Here is a 10,485-nt window from a genome sequence, read left to right as displayed (position 1 = left end):
TGTTATTCCATCTCTTGACTCGTTTAATGGTGGTAATAATGACAGTGGTAATAATAATAATTGCAGCTGGAGTGCAGTGGCACAATCATAGCTCACTGCAGCCACGACCTCCTGGGCGAAATCGATCCTCCCGCCTCAGCCTCCCAAATAGCTGGCACTGCAGACACACACCACCACACTCAGCTAATTTTTTATTTTTATTTTTATTTTATTTTTTAAGAAAGAGTCTCAGTCTGTTGCCCAGGCTGGAGTACAATGGCGTGAACTCAGCTCACTCTAACCTCTGCCTCCCAGGTTCAAGTGATTCTCCTGCCTCAGCCTTCTGCTGGGATTATAGGTGCCCACCACCATGCCCAGCTAATCTTTGCATTTTTAGTAGAGATGGGGTTTCACCATGTTGGTCAGGCCAGTCTCAAGCTCCTGACCTCAAGTGATCTGCCTGCCTTGGCCTCTTAAAGTGCTGGGATGACAGGTATGAGCCACCACCACGCCCGGCCACGTGTCCTCTTTGTTAAGAGGAAGATCAGCAAGTATGACCGAGGTGTTCTGGCTCAGCAGCATGGAGCGACATGGGGTCTTTCTCAAAGGTAGGTCCCAGCCTCAAGAAAATAACACTAATAATACATTTTTTCAAAAAATAAAAGAAATGAAGTCTTTCTCTTTAACATAGTCAGAGTGCTTAAGAGAAAATGGAGAAGAGTAGGTTTCTCCCTGTGTGACTCAGTTATTCAGAGCCGTGTCCATGGGTCTCCCTGATTCTCCCATGCCACCAACAGGCCTGTGTTCTGCCTGTTGGGAAAAAACTGCCCTGAGACGTCGCTGGGCCTGAGGAGCCACCTCAGATCAGCCCTGGGACATCCTAAATACCTTGTGTGAACCAAGGAGAATTTAAGTGCCTTCACATACCTGATCTCCTTGAGTCCTCACTATGGCCGCAAGAGGTCAGTATTATTTCCATTATACAGATGAGGTAACTGAGGCCTAAGTGGCTCATCATCACACACAAGATTACATATGAAAAGATCATGGTAAAATAGAGTGCTCAGAACTTGAGCCAAGCTCTCTGAGAAGCCGTGGTAGGCTGATCACCTGAGGTCAGGAGTTCAAGACCAGCCTGGCCAACATGGTGAAACCCCATCTCTACTAAAAATACAAAAATTAGCTAGGTGTGATGGGCACCTGTAATCCCAGGTACTCGGGAGGCTGAGGCAGGAGAAACATTTGAACCCAGGAAGTGGAGATTGCAGTGAGCCAAGATTGCAGTGAGCTGAGATCACAGCATTGCACTCCAGACTGGGTGACAGAGCGAGACTCCATCTCAGGGAAAAAAAAAACAAAACAAAACACTTGAGCCGGTCAGTCTGACTTCAAACAGCTTTCTCTCCTCCATCACCATGCCACCTGTGTTCTTATGTGTGATAGCACCCACAAATCTGACATGCCCACATCATGTCCAAGACCCTCTGGTTCCAGCTCTTCTCTCTAAGTCATCACATCATTCATTCAGTAAATATTTATTGACCACCTACTCCATGCCATGCCTATTCCAGGCCCTGAGGTTACAGCGTAGAAACCATTCTCCAGCTGGGCGCTGTGGCTCACATCTGTAATCCCAGCATTTTGGAAGGCCAAAGTGGGTGGATCACTTGAGGTCAGAAGTTCGAGGCCACCATGGACAATACAGAGAGATCGCATCTCTAAAAAATGTTTTTTAAAAAGTGGTCAGGTGTGCTGTTCCACATTTGTAGTTCCAGCTACTCCAGAGGCTGAGGCAAGAGGACCGCTTGAGCTGTGAAGGAGAAGGCTGCTATGATCATACCACTGAACTCCAGCCTGGGTGACCGAGTGAGACCTTGTCTCAAAAAAAAGCATTCTCCTTGCAGAGCTTACACTCATGGTGGGGAAGTTTGGCAGAGAGGTGCTTTAAATAGGGTACTCGATAAAGGCTCTTTGAGATGTGACCTGTGAGCTGATCCCTGCAGGGAGTAGGTGAGTGAGGGCTGGGGGTAGCTGGGGCTAGTGGATTCCAGGCAGCGGGAACAGGAGCCTGCCTGTATTTAAGGACCATTGTGGCTGGAGCAGTGTCAGGATGGGAGAAGATGAAAAGATCCTGGGGTTTTGGGGATCATTATAAAGACTGAAACTTTTTTTTTTTTTTAAGACTGGGTCTTGCTCTGTCGCTCAGGCTGGAGTGCAATGGCGCAATCTCAGCTCACTGCAACCTCCACCTTCTGGGTTCAAGTGATTCTTCTGCCTTAGCCTCCCAAGTAGCTGAGATTACAGGCCCCCGCCACCATGCCTGGCTACTTTTTGTGTTATTAGTAGAGGCAGGGTCTCACCGTGTTGGCCAGGCTGGTCTCAAACTCCTGACCTCAGGTGATCCACCTGCCTCGGCCTCCCAAAGTACTAGGATTGCAGGCGTGAGTCACTGTGCCCAGTCAATTTTGACTTTTATTTTTACTCTGAATGAGGTGGAACCAACCGAGGGTTCTGGGCTGCCACAGGTGCTAACAGGGTTCCCCGGGGAACAGATTGTTGAGGGTTGTGGAGTGCAGAGATCAGGAAAGAGGCTTCACGAAGAATGGAGGCTGAACTAGTGGGAAGATGAGGCCTTGAGTGTGGGTGATGTCTCTCTCCCTTCTGTGGGGTCCCAGGTCTCAAACTGGCACCTGCAGTCTCACCTCATCCACAGTGCCTATCCCAGAGTCTGCATTCAAACCCTGGCTTCACCGCTTACTCACCATGATCGTAACCCTCTGTGCAACTGTTTTCTCATCTGTAAAGAGGGATAAATGTGAGGATTAAGTGAAGTAATACGTGTAAATTGCTTAGAGAAGTGTCGCATTCAATATATGTTCTCGGCAGTGCTGATCACATTGTTGTGGCTGGAATGTTTTCTTGGCAGCTTAATCTTGAGACACACATGCACACATTGTGAAAACGCCAGATGCATGGCTCACACCTGTAATCCCAGAAACTTGGGAGGCCAAGGAGGGAAGATTGCTTGAGCCCAAGAGTTCCAGACCAGGCTGGGCAATATGGTGAGACCCCGTCTCTACAAAGAAACACAAAAATTACCAGAGTGTAGTGGTGTGTGCCTGTAGTCCCAGCTACTCAGGAAGCTGAGGCACGTGGATCGCTTGAACCCTGGAGGCAGAGGTTGCAGTGAGCCATGATTGCATCACTGCACTCCAGCCTGGGTGACAGAGCAAGACCCTGCCTCATTTTCTTTTTCTTTTTTTTTTTTTTTTTTTTTTCAATAAGAGAGAATGGGGAAGAAAGGTGGGGCAGAAGGAAAGGAGATTAGATTTTTTTTTTTTTTTTTTTTTTTTTTGAGACGGAGTTTCGCTCTTGTTACCCAGGCTGGAGTGCAATGGCGCGATCTCGGCTCACCGCAACCTCCGCCTCCTGGGCTCAGGCAATTCTCCTGCCTCAGCCTCCTAAGTAGCTGGGATTACAGGCACGCACCACCATGCCCAGCTAACTTTTTGTATTTTTAGTAGAGACGGGGTTTCACCTTGTTGACCAGGATGGTCTCGATCTCTCGACCTCGTGATCCACCCGCCTCGGCCTCCCAAAGTGCTGGGATTACAGGCTTGAGCCACCGCGCCCGGCCCTAGATTTTTTTTTTTAATAATTAGAAAAAGAATAAAGAAGAGGAAGAAAGAGAAAGAGGAAGAGGGAGAGAGGATGGGGGTATTGCTTTATTGCCCGGGCTAGAATGCAGTCTAAATATGGGTATGCCTATAATTGTCCTTAATAATGGAGACATAAAAGAAAATGAGGGAAGAGAATAACAAACAAGGAACCAACCAACATTTCGTTTAAACTTCTAAGTTGATATGATGTGGTACTGATAAGAGTGTATATTTTGTGTATTTAAAGTGGAGAGTTCTATAAATGTTAATTACATTTACTTGTTCCAGATCTGAGTTCAAGTCCTCGATATCGTTAATTTTCTGTGTCATTCATCTGTCTAATATTAATGTTGAAGTCTCCCACTATTATTGTGTGGGAATCTAAGTCTCTATTAGTCTTGTATGTCTGGGTATTCCTGTATTGGGTGCGTATATATTTAGGATCTTTAGCTCTTCTTGTTGTTGCATTGATCCTTTTATCATTATATAACGTCCTTCTTTGCTTCTTTTGATCTTTGTTGCTTTAACGACTATTTTATCAGAGGCAAAAATTGTAACTTCTGCTTTTTATTTATATATTTTAGCTCTCTGTTTGGTTGGTAAATCTTTCTCCATCCCTTGTTTTGAGTCTTTGTGTATCCTTGAATATGAGATGGGTCTGGATGCAGCATACTGATGGGTTTTAGTTTTTTATTCAAATTGCCTGTCTTTGGATTGGGGGATTTAGTCGATTTAAATTTAGAATTAATAATGATATATGTGAGTTTAATACTGCCGTTTAATATTAGCTGGCTATTTTGCCCATTAGTTGATGTAAATTCTTCATTATATTGATGCTCTTTTTGGTATTTTTTAGAAAGGCTGATACTGTTTGTTCCTTTCTATGTTTAGTGGTTCTTTCAGAAGCTCTTGTAAAGCAGGCCTGGTGGTGATGAAATCTCTGAGTGCTTGCTTGTTCACAAAAAACTTTATTTTTCCTTCACTTATGAAGCTTAGTTTGGCTGGATGTGAAATTCTTGGTTGAAAGTTCTTTTCTTTAAGGATGCTGAATATTGGTCCCCACTCTCTTCTGGCTTGTAGAGTTTCTGCTGAGAGATCTGCTGTAAGTCTAATAGGCTTCCCTTTGTGGGTAACCTGACCTTTCTCTCTGGCTGCCCTTAGTATTTTCTCCTTCATTTCAACCCTGGTGAATCTGACGATTATGTGCCTTGGAGTTGACATCTTCTTGAGGAATATCTTTGTGGTGTTCTCTGTATTACCTGGAGTTGTATATTATCCTGCCTTACTAGGTTGGGAAAATTTTCCTGAATAATATCCTGAAGCATATTTTCCAGCTTGGATTCATTCTCTTTGTCACATTCAGGTACACCTATCAAGCGTAGATTAGGTCTTTTCACATAGTCCCATATTTCTTGGAGACTTTGCTCGTTCCTTTTTATCCTTTTTTCTCTAATCTTGTCTTCTTGTTTTATTTCATTGAGTTGGTCTTCAACCTCTGATATCTTTTCTTCTGCTTGATCAATCCGGCTGTTAAAACTCGTGCATACTTCACGTAGTTCTCATACTGTGTTTTTCAGCTCCATCAATTCACTTATATTCCTCTCTAAATTGTGTATTCTTGTTAACATTTCGTTAAACCTTTTTTCAAAGTGCTTAGTTTCTTTAGATTGGGTTTGAACAAGTTCTTTTAATTCACAGAAGTTTCTTATTATCCACATTTTGAAGCCTGCTTCTGTAATTGAAACACACTCGTTCTCCATCAGGCCTTGTTTCGTTGCTGATGAGGGAGAGGCATTCTGATCTTGGGTATTCTCAGCCTTTTTTGGCTGTTTTCTTCCCTTCGTTGTAGACTTATCCATCTGTGTTCTTTATAATTACTGTCTTTGTAATTGGGTTTCTGAGTGGACGTCCAACTTATTGATTCTCAGCGCCGAAATCTGAGCAATCCACTGCACCGACTAAATCAGCGGCGTTAAGATTGATGGTGCTTTTCTGACTGTGCACCAAGAACCGATGCTTTGAGGAACTGGCAAAACTGCCTCGCCGGTCACAAGAGTCGTGCTGGCGACCCGTGGGGCTCCTCCGCTGGGGATCTCCTGGTGTGTGAGCAACAAGAATTCATGTGAAGGTGTGGCGTCCTCTCGTTCTTTGTGCTTTCACTGGGAGCTACAATCCCGAGCTGCTAGTGATCAGCCATCTTGGATCTCTCCCCTCCTCATTTTCTTTTTAATGCCAGAGCAGAAACTGACTTTTAAAGAACACTCACCTGGGGCCAGGCACGGTGGCTCACACCTGTAATCCCAGCACTTTGGGAGGCTGAAGCAGGTGGATCACCTAAGGTCAGGAGTTCGAGACCAGTCTGGCCAACATGGTGAAACCCCATCCCTACTAAAAATACAAAAATTAGTTGGACATGTTGGCAGGTGCCTGTAATCCCATCTACTCAGGAGACTGAGGTAGGAGAATCTCCTAAACCTGGGATTTGGAGGTTGCAGTGAGTTAATGCCACTGCACTCTAGCCTGAGCAACAGCAAGACTCTGCCTTAAAAAATAAAAATGTAAAAATAAAAGAGGCTGAGAGCAGTAGCTCATGCCTATAATCCCAGTACTTTGGGAGGCTGAGGTGGGCATATCACCTATGGTCAGGAGTTTGAGACCAGTCTGGCCAATATGGTGAAACCTCATCTCTACTAAAAATACAAAAATTAGCCTGGCAGGATGGCAGGTGCCTGTAGTCCCAGCTACTTGGAAGGCAGAGGCAGGAGAATCCCCTGAACCTAGGATTCGGAGGTTGCAGTGAGCCGAGATCGTGCCACTGCACTCCAGGCTGGGCAACAGAGTAAGACTCTGTCAAAAAAAAAAAAAAAAAAAAAAACCTCACTCATTTGGAAGTAGCCCCCTCCTCCTTCCTGGGGGGCCAAAGGCAGCCTGCCACCTCACTGCTAGGGATGTCCAGCAGGGACGTGCCCTTGAACTAGAGCCTGGCCGTCGCCACTTACTAGCTGGGTGGCCTCAGGCAACGGGCTCCCTTCCCTGTGCCTCTTGTTTAGCATCTGCGAGAGCAATGAGCATGGTACTTGCCTCATGGGTGGCTGTGGGGATGAAATGAATCATGTCTGTAAGAGCTTAGCACAGACCCTATAAAAGATGCCCGTGAGCGCCACACCCAAACTCCTCTCCCTGTCCTTCAACATCTGCAGAAACTGGCCCTTCCTCTCTGTGTTTCTCCCTAGCCTGGCTCCACCCATATCAGGCAAAGCAGCCTGTGTCTTGCTCACACTCATTCCATGGCCTTTCCCAATCTGCTCAAGCCAGTGGCTTGCCTTCTGCTCCTTGCCAAACATTCGTGCCTGGCCTTGACATCACCGCTTGAACCTCTTCATCTGGGGGGAAACGGATATAATTTTGTAATATGATTACAGACGATCATAAGCAACAGGAAAAACAAGATTGGGGCTATGAGAGACAGTGACAGGGTGGCTGCAGCTCAGGGTGAGCAGTCAGGGCAGCTGAGATGCAAGGAGCGGGCAGAAGAGGCAGCACCAGGGCCGAGGGGCATGGGGAGTGTTCCCAGCAGAGGGAATAGTGCGAAAGACCTCCAGGCAAGAGAGAGCTGGGCCTCTTGTACCCTCAAAACTGACTCAAAGCTCTCCTTTGTCAGCAGCCTCCCAGGACCGACTCAGTGCATATCAATTATCTTGCATCTCTTTGGTATTTTCAGGACCCACATCCAAGCAAACCCAGCAAGAAAATGTGCCTAAAAATAGTCAATCAGCCGGGCGATGACCAGGCGTGGTGGCTCATGCCTGTAATCCCAGCACTTTGAGAAGCTGAGGCGGGCAGATCACTTGAGGTCAGGAGTTCGAGACCAGCCTGGCCAACACGGTGAAACCCTGTCTGTACTAAAAATACAAAAATTAGTCAAGTGTGGTGGCACACGCCTGTAAGGGAGGCTAAGGCAGGAGAATTCCTGGAGCCCAGGAGGCAGAGGTTGCAGTGAGCCAAGATTGCCCCCACTGCATTTCAGCCTGGATGACGGAGCAAGACTCTGTCTCAAAAAAAATTATATCTAGTATGTATATATTTTTTAAATAAAAAAATGTTTACGTCAATGAAAGCTTTTACTTCACAAAAGAAAGAGTCCCTTGGCCAGGTGCAATGGCTCATGCCTGTAATCCCAGTACTTTGGGAGGCCAAGGTGGGTGGATCACGAGGTCAAGAGATAGAGACCGTCCTGCCCAACATAGTAAAACCCCATCTCTACTAAAATACAAAAATTAGCTGGGTGTGGTGGCACGTGACTGTAGTCCCAGGCTGAGGCTGAGGCTGAGGCAGAAGACTTGCTTGAACCTGGGAGGCAGAGGTTGCAGTGAGGCGAGAGCACGCCACTGCATTTCAGCCTGGCACCTGTCGGCAGAGTCCCTCGAATGTTGCTTTTTCAAAAGCCACCACTCTAGGATCCCCTTAAGTAGGGACTCCTCCAGTACCTGTGAAATTATGTCCAGCACAGAGCAGACCCTCAATCAGTATCTGAACATGAATGGAAGTTTCTATTTATGTCAATGCAGCAAGCAGCTGGGTGCTGTGGCTCACACCTGTAATCCCAGCACTTTGGGAGGCGGAGGTGGGAGCACTGCTTGAGCCCAGGAGGTTGAGGCTGCAGTTACCCATGACTCTGACATTGCACTCAGCCTGAACAACAGAGCAAGACTCTGTCTCAAAAAATAAGTAAGACAGGCCGGGTGCGGTGGCTCATGCCTATAATCCTAGCAATTTAGGAGGCTGAGGCGGGCGGATCACGAGGTCAGGAGTTCGAGACCAGCCAGGCATGGTGGTGCATGCCTGGAATCCTAGCTACTCAGGAGGCTGAGTCAGGAGAATCACATGAACCCAGGAGGTGGAGGTTGCAGTGAGCAGAGATCACACCACTGCACTCCAGCCTTGGCGACAGAGTGAGACTCTGTCTCAAAAATAAATAAATAAATAAGACAAAATGCAGCAAATACATGTTTACAGTTTACTTTGAAATGCATCAAAAATGTGTGATATGGGACTAAATGGACAGATGTGTGATCAAGCAAGTATGGTAAAATATAAGTAGTGAGAATGCTGGTGTTCACTATAAAATTCTTTCATCTTTTCACGACGTTTGGAATGTTTTCAAAATACAATATTGCAGGGAGAGAGAAGGAGCATATGTAAGGAAATGGTGGTATTCCACAAAATAAGAAAAAAACGCAGCAACTAGAAAGTGAGGCGCATCACTTTTTTTTTTTTTTTTTTTTTTTTTTTTTTTTTTTTTTTTTGTAGACAGTGATTTTATTTAAAGAGAGAGAAAAACAGGAGAAGGAGAGAGAAGGGAACAGCTAACTCCCACACTGAGTGAGAGAATCCAGAAAGATGGAATCTGGGAGAGGAAAGCAGCTGGGAAGAGAGAGAGATGGAGTTTAGGAGGGGAAGGCAGGCTTCCACGAGAGAGTGTGGAAGGGGACTCCAGAGGGGAAATCCAGGAGAGAGAAAGACGGCTTCCAGGAAGGGAGTGTTCGTGGAAGGGGACCCAAACACGGAGTCCGAAGGGGTGTGGAAGAAGGGGACTTTTAACCTGGGAGGAACCCTCACCTTCTCTAAGACCCCTGGCCAAAGAAAGGAGTTCCTTAGAACTTCCGCTGGAGTGGTTGACTCTTAGTTTCTTCCCTTGCCCATGAAATTTAAACATAAACCGTTAAATCTCCTGGACGGAGAGAGATGGGAGGAGGGCATGGTGCTGGGAAGTGCTTGCCTTTAAAACTACGCCCCCCTGTGGACCCTGGAAAAACACCTTCCCTCATTCCTCACCTTTGAACAGGAAAGCCCAACTTCTGTTGGAACACGGGCATGGATCCTCCCTAACTACTTCCTGCTGAAATGGGGCGTAGAAGGGGCCCTGCAGTTGAGATTTCCTCCAGAGGGGAGGCTTTAGGGATGCAAGTTGATCTAGAGGTCCACGATAGAGCCCAAGAGCCAAGGACACCTGGGGTTGCCATGGCAGGATTTTGTGACCTTATGGTTGAGTGTTTGCTTTCCTGAGGATCTTGTTGGAAAAGCATATGTAGATCTTCTAATGGCTCACAGGTGGATGAAGGGTTGTCTCCTGGAACTTCAGGCTGTGGAGTGGGGAGTCTCTGACTTTCCTCAGCAGGCAGCCAGGGCTTCAGTCGAGTGTGATGAATCCATGAGTTAATTTCCACTACCTTAACTGCTGTTGGGGTAGACAGAATGACCAAAAATGGTCCTTCCCAGGATGAACCCTGCTGCCTGGGACTGGAGAACACCGGAGAGCCCTGCCAGAGCCATGCGCCAGGCTGCCGCGCTCCCGGCCCCCTGCAGGCTGGGGCTGTACCTCGCCCCTCCCCGTAGTTTTTCTCTGGCCGGAGTCTGCCCCTGCTCAGTTTCGCCCCCGGGGCTGGCGGGGAAGGAACCGAAAGCGGGGATGTTCACCTTTTCCACCCCAAAGGCTCCTGCAGGTTTTGGTCCCAGAGATAATATCTGAAGGATAGAGAAGGAGTGGGAAAGCAGAGAGAGAGCTTGGAGGTAAAAAAGACCGCACTTTTAATTCTGGCTGGCCCACCCCTCTTAAGAGGGCCACGCTGCTTAAGACCGGCTGGGTCGTGCCTCTGAGGTGCCGCCACTTGGGTTCCCGCAGCCCTGCCTGGCTGCAGCCACTTCAGGTGTTCTTAAAGAGACAGGACAGAATGGGGACAGTTTTACTCACAGTTTCGAAGTTTTTTTCTCTGGCTGTATCCCTTTCCTGGTGTACCCCTCTCCTGGCTGTACCCCTTTTCTGGCTGGCTCATGAAAATGTAATATT

The 10,485-nt window shown here is 47.0% G+C and overlaps 1 long non-coding RNA gene across 1 annotated transcript in view; it reads left to right on the top strand.

The window, feature by feature from the left end:
- Positions 1–10,485, top strand: part of LOC141581284 (uncharacterized) — a 33,894-nt gene that overhangs the window by 17,806 nt on the left and 5,603 nt on the right. The window lies entirely within an intron of this gene.

Source organism: Saimiri boliviensis, chromosome 14 (genome assembly GCF_048565385.1).
Source record: "Saimiri boliviensis isolate mSaiBol1 chromosome 14, mSaiBol1.pri, whole genome shotgun sequence".
NCBI lineage: Eukaryota > Metazoa > Chordata > Mammalia > Primates > Cebidae > Saimiri > Saimiri boliviensis.
Note: the sequence above shows the minus strand (reverse complement) of the source record. Positions and strands in the feature narration are given on the sequence as shown.